Source organism: Oncorhynchus keta, unplaced genomic scaffold (assembly GCF_023373465.1).
Source record: "Oncorhynchus keta strain PuntledgeMale-10-30-2019 unplaced genomic scaffold, Oket_V2 Un_contig_3473_pilon_pilon, whole genome shotgun sequence".
In the NCBI taxonomy this organism is placed as follows: domain Eukaryota; kingdom Metazoa; phylum Chordata; class Actinopteri; order Salmoniformes; family Salmonidae; genus Oncorhynchus; species Oncorhynchus keta.
Genome location: NW_026287276.1, coordinates 182,501 through 188,713, shown reverse-complemented (window position 1 = coordinate 188,713; position 6,213 = coordinate 182,501).

Genomic DNA, 6,213 nt, shown 5'->3' with positions numbered 1-6,213 from the left:
GAACAGGTTTCTCTGGGATACTTCTGGAGAGAGGAGAGTTAGGAACAGGTTTCTCTGGGATACTTCTGGAGAGAGGAGAGTTAGGAACAGGTTTCTCTGGGATACTTCTGGAGAGAGGAGAGTTAGGAACAGGTTTCTCTGGGATACTTCTGGAGAGAGGAGAGTTAGGAACAGGTTTCTCTGGGATACTTCTGGAGAGAGGAGAGTTAGGAACAGGTTTCTCTGGGATACTTCTGGAGAGAGGAGAGTTAGGAACAGGTTTCTCTGGGATACTTCTGGAGAGAGGAGAGTTAGGAACAGGTTTCTCTGGGATACTTCTGGAGAGAGGAGAGTTAGGAACAGGTTTCTCTGGGATACTTCTGGAGAGAGGAGAGTTAGGAACAGGTTTCTCTGTGATACTTCTGGAGAGAGGAGAGTTAGGAACAGGTTTCTCTGGGATACTTCTGGAGAGAGGGATAGGAGAGTCAGGAACAGGTTTCTCTGGGATACTTCTGGAGAGAGGAGTGTTAGGAACAGGTTTCTCTGAGAACAGGTTTCTCTGAGATACTTCTGGAGAGAGGAGAGTTAGGAACAGGTTTCTCTGGGATACTTCTGGAGAGAGGAGAGTTAGGAACAGGTTTCTCTGGGATACTTCTGGAGAGAGGAGAGGAACAGGTTAGGAACAGGTTTCTCTGGGATACTTCTGGAGAGAGGAGAGTTAGGAACAGGTTTCTCTGGGATACTTCTGGAGAGAGGAGAGTTAGGAACAGGTTTCTCTGGGATACTTCTGGAGAGGGATAGGAGAGTCAGGAACAGGTTTCTCTGGGATACTTCTGGAGAGAGGGATAGGAAAGTCAGGAACAGGTTTCTCTGGGATACTTCTGGAGAGAGGAGAGTTAGGAACAGGTTTCTCTGGGATACTTCTGGAGAGAGGGAGGAAAGTTAGGAACAGGTTTCTCTGGGATACTTCTGGAGAGAGGGATAGGAGAGTCAGGAACAGGTTTCTCTGGGATACTTCTGGAGAGAGGGATAGGAAAGTCAGGAACAGGTTTCTCTGGGATACTTCTGGAGAGAGGAGAGTTAGGAACAGGTTTCTCTGGGATACTTCTGGAGAGAGGGATAGGAGAGTCAGGAACACGTTTCTCTGGGATACTTCTGGAGAGAGGAGAGTTAGGAACAGGTTTCTCTGCAATACTTCTGGAGAGAGGGATAGGAAAGTCAGGAATAGGTTTCTCTGGGATACTTCTGGAGAGAGGAGAGTTAGGAACAGGTTTCTCTGGGATACTTCTGGAGAGAGGAGAGTTAGGAACAGGTTTCTCTGTGATACTTCTGGAGAGAGGAGAGTTAGGAACAGGTTTCTCTGAGAACAGGTTTCTCTGGGATACTTCTGATACTTCTGGAGAGAGGAGAGTTAGGAACAGGTTTCTCTGGGATACTTCTGGAGAGAGGAGAGTTAGGAACAGGTTTCTCTGGGATACTTCTGGAGAGAGGAGAGTTAGGAACAGGTTTCTCTGGGATACTTCTGGAGAGAGGAGAGTTAGGAACAGGTTTCTCTGGGATACTTCTGGAGAGAGGAGAGTTAGGAACAGGTTTCTGGGATACTTCTGGAGAGAGGAGAGTTAGGAACAGGTTTCTCTGGGATACTTCTGGAGAGAGGAGAGTTAGGAACAGGTTTCTCTGGGATACTTCTGGAGAGAGGAGAGTTAGGAACAGGTTTCTCTGGGATACTTCTGGAGAGAGGAGAGTTAGGAACAGGTTTCTCTGGGATACTTCTGGAGAGAGGAGAGTTAGGAACAGGTTTCTCTGAGAACAGGTTTCTCTGGGATACTTCTGGAGAGAGGAGAGTTAGGAACAGGTTTCTCTGGGATACTTCTGGAGAGAGGAGAGTTAGAACAGGTTTCTCTGGGATACTTCTGGAGAGAGGAGAGTTAGGAACAGGTTTCTCTGGGATACTTCTGGAGAGAGGAGAGTTAGGAACAGGTTTCTCTGGGATACTTCTGGAGAGAGGAGAGGAGAGTTAGGAACAGGTTTCTCTGGGATACTTCTGGAGAGAGGAGAGTTAGGAACAGGTTTCTCTGGGATACTTCTGGAGAGAGGGAGAGTTAGGAACAGGTTTCTCTGGGATACTTCTGGAGAGAGGAGAGTTAGGAACAGGTTTCTCTGGGATACTTCTGGAGAGAGGAGAGTTAGGAACAGGTTTCTCTGGGATACTTCTGGAGAGAGGAGAGTTAGGAACAGGTTTCTCTGGGATACTTCTGGAGAGAGGAGAGTTAGGAACAGGTTTCTCTGGGATACTTCTGGAGAGAGGAGAGTTAGGAACAGGTTTCTCTGGGATACTTCTGGAGAGAGGAGAGTTAGGAACAGGTTTCTCTGGGATACTTCTGGAGAGAGGAGAGTTAGGAAACAGGTTTCTCTGGGATACTTCTGGAGAGAGGAGAGTTAGGAACAGGTTTCTCTGGGATACTTCTGGAGAGAGGAGAGTTAGGAACAGGTTTCTCTGGGATACTACTGGAGAGAGGAGAGTTAGGAACAGGTTTCTCTGGGATACTTCTGGAGAGAGGAGAGTTAGGAACAGGTTTCTCTGGGATACTTCTGGAGAGAGGAGAGTTAGGAACAGGTTTCTCTGAGAACAGGTTTCTCTGGGATACTTCTGGAGAGAGGAGAGTTAGGAACAGGTTTCTCTGGGATACTTCTGGAGAGAGGAGAGTTAGGAACAGGTTTCTCTGAGAACAGGTTTCTCTGGGATACTTCTGGAGAGAGGAGAGTTAGGAACAGGTTTCTCTGGGATACTTCTGGAGAGAGGAGAGTTAGGAACAGGTTTCTCTGGGATACTTCTGGAGAGAGGAGAGTTAGGAACAGGTTTCTCTGGGATACTTATGGAGAGAGGAGAGTCAGGAACAGGTTTCTCTGGGAACACTTTCTGGAGATACTTCTGGAGAGAGGAGAGTTAGGAACAGGTTTCTCTGGGATACTTCTGGAGAGAGGAGAGTTAGGAACAGGTTTCTCTGGGATACTTCTGGAGAGAGGAGAGTTAGGAACAGGTTTCTCTGGGATACTTCTGGAGAGAGGAGAGTTAGGAACAGGTTTCTCTGGGATACTTCTGGAGAGAGGAGAGTTAGGAACAGGTTTCTCTGGGATACTTCTGGAGAGAGGGATAGGAGTTAGGAACAGGTTTCTCTGTGATACTTCTGGAGAGAGGAGGAGTTAGGAACAGGTTTCTCTGGGATACTTCTGGAGAGAGGAGAGTTAGGAACAGGTTTCTCTGGGATACTTCTGGAGAGAGGAGAGTTAGGAACAGGTTTCTCTGGGATACTTCTGGAGAGAGGGATAGGAGAGTTAGGAACAGGTTTCTCTGTGATACTTCTGGAGAGAGGATAGGAAAGTCAGGAACAGGTTTCTCTGAGATACTTCTGGAGAGAGGAGAGTTAGGAACAGGTTTCTCTGGGATACTTCTGGAGAGAGGGATAGGAAAGTCAGGAACAGGTTTCTCTGGGATACTTCTGGAGAGAGGAGAGTCAGGAACAGGTTTCTCTGGGATACTTCTGGAGAGAGGGATAGGAAAGTCAGGAACAGGTTTCTCTGGGATACTTCTGGAGAGAGGAGAGTCAGGAACAGGTTTCTCTGGGATACTTCTGGAGAGAGGAGAGTTAGGAACAGGTTTCTCTGGGATACTTCTGGAGAGAGGAGAGTTAGGAACAGGTTTCTCTGGGATACTTCTGGAGAGAGGAGAGTTAGGAACAGGTTTCTCTGGGATACTTCTGGAGAGAGGAGAGTTAGGAACAGGTTTCTCTGGGATACTTCTGGAGAGAGGAGAGTTAGGAACAGGTTTCTCTGGGATACTTCTGGAGAGAGGAGAGTTAGGAACAGGTTTCTCTGGGATACTTCTGGAGAGAGGAGAGTTAGGAACAGGTTTCTCTGGGATACTTCTGGAGAGAGGAGAGTTAGGAACAGGTTTCTCTGAGATACTTCTGGAGAGAGGAGAGTTAGGAACAGGTTTCTCTGGGATACTTCTGGAGAGAGGAGAGTTAGGAACAGGTTTCTCTGGGATACTTCTGGAGAGAGGAGAGTTAGGAACAAGTTTCTCTGGGATACTTCTGGAGAGAGGAGAGTTAGGAACAGGTTTCTCTGGGATACTTCTGGAGAGAGGAGAGTTAGGAACAGGTTTCTCTGGGATACTTCTGGAGAGAGGAGAGTTAGGAACAGGTTTCTCTGAGAACAGGTTTCTCTGGGATACTTCTGGAGAGAGGAGAGTTAGGAACAGGTTTCTCTGGGATACTTCTGGAGAGAGGAGAGTTAGGAACAGGTTTCTCTGGGATACTTCTGGAGAGAGGAGAGTTAGGAACAGGTTTCTCTGGGATACTTCTGGAGAGAGGAGAGTTAGGAACAGGTTTCTCTGGGATACTTCTGGAGAGAGGAGAGTTAGGAACAGGTTTCTCTGGGATACTTCTGGAGAGAGGAGAGTTAGGAACAGGTTTCTCTGGGATACTTCTGGAGAGAGGAGAGTTAGGAACAGGTTTCTCTGGGATACTTCTGGAGAGAGGAGAGTTAGGAACAGGTTTCTCTGGGATACTTCTGGAGAGAGGAGAGTTAGGAACAGGTTTCTCTGGGATACTTCTGGAGAGAGGAGAACAGTTTCTCTGGAACAGGTTTCTCTGGGATACTTCTGGAGAGAGGAGAGTTAGGAACAGGTTTCTCTGGGATACTTCTGGAGAGAGGAGAGTTAGGAACAGGTTTCTCTGGGATACTTCTGGAGAGAGGAGAGTAAGGAACAGGTTTCTCTGGGATACTTCTGGAGAGAGGAGAGTAAGGAACAGGTTTCTCTGGGATACTTCTGGAGAGAGGAGAGTTAGGAACAGGTTTCTCTGGGATACTTCTGGAGAGAGGAGAGTTAGGAACAGGTTTCTCTGGGATACTTCTGGAGAGAGGAGAGTTAGGAACAGGTTTCTCTGGGATACTTCTGGAGAGAGGAGAGTTAGGAACAGGTTTCTCTGGGATACTTCTGGAGAGAGGAGAGTTAGGAACAGGTTTCTCTGGGAACAGGTTTCTCTGGGATACTTCTGGAGAGAGGAGAGTTAGGAACAGGTTTCTCTGGGATACTTCTGGAGAGAGGAGAGTTAGGAACAGGTTTCTCTGGGATACTTCTGGAGAGAGGAGAGTTAGGAACAGGTTTCTCTGGGATACTTCTGGAGAGAGGAGAGTTAGGAACAGGTTTCTCTGGGATACTTCTGGAGAGAGGAGAGTTAGGAACAGGTTTCTCTGGGATACTTCTGGAGAGAGGAGAGTTAGGAACAGGTTTCTCTGGGATACTTCTGGAGAGAGGAGAGTTAGGAACAGGTTTCTCTGGGATACTTCTGGAGAGAGGAGAGTTAGGAACAGGTTTCTCTGGGATACTTCTGGAGAGAGGGAGAGTCAGGAACAGGTTTCTCTGGGATACTTCTGAAGAGGAGAGTTAGGAACAGGTTTCTCTGGGATACTTCTGGAGAGAGGAGAGTTAGGAACAGGTTTCTCTGGGATACTTCTGGAGAGAGGAGAGTTAGGAACAGGTTTCTCTGGGATACTTCTGGAGAGAGGAGAGTTTCTCTGGGAGGAACAGGTTTCTCTGGGATACTTCTGGAGAGAGGAGAGTTAGGAACAGGTTTCTCTGGGATACTTTTTCTCTGGGATACTTCTGAGAGAGAGTTAGGAACAGGTTTCTCTGGGATACTTCTGGAGAGAGGAGAGTTAGGAACAGGTTTCTCTGAGAACAGGTTTCTCTGGGATACTTCTGGAGAGAGGAGAGTTAGGAACAGGTTTCTCTGGGATACTTCTGGAGAGAGGAGAGTTCTGGAACAGGTTTCTCTGGGATACTTCTGGAGAGAGGAGAGTTAGGAACAGGTTTCTCTGGGATACTTCTGGAGAGAGGAGAGTTAGGAACAGGTTTCTCTGGGATACTTCTGGAGAGAGGAGAGTTAGGAACAGGTTTCTCTGGGATACTTCTGGAGAGAGGAGAGTTAGGAACAGGTTTCTCTGGGATACTTCTGGAGAGAGGAGAGTTAGGAACAGGTTTCTCTGGGATACTTCTGGAGAGAGGAGAGTTAGGAACAGGTTTCTCTGGGATACTTCTGGAGAGAGGAGAGTTAGGAACAGGTTTCTCTTCTGGAGAGAGGAGAGTTAGGAACAGGTTTCTCTGGGATACTTCTGGAGAGAGGAGAGTTAGGAACAGGTTTCTCTGGGATACTTCTGGAGAGAGGAGAG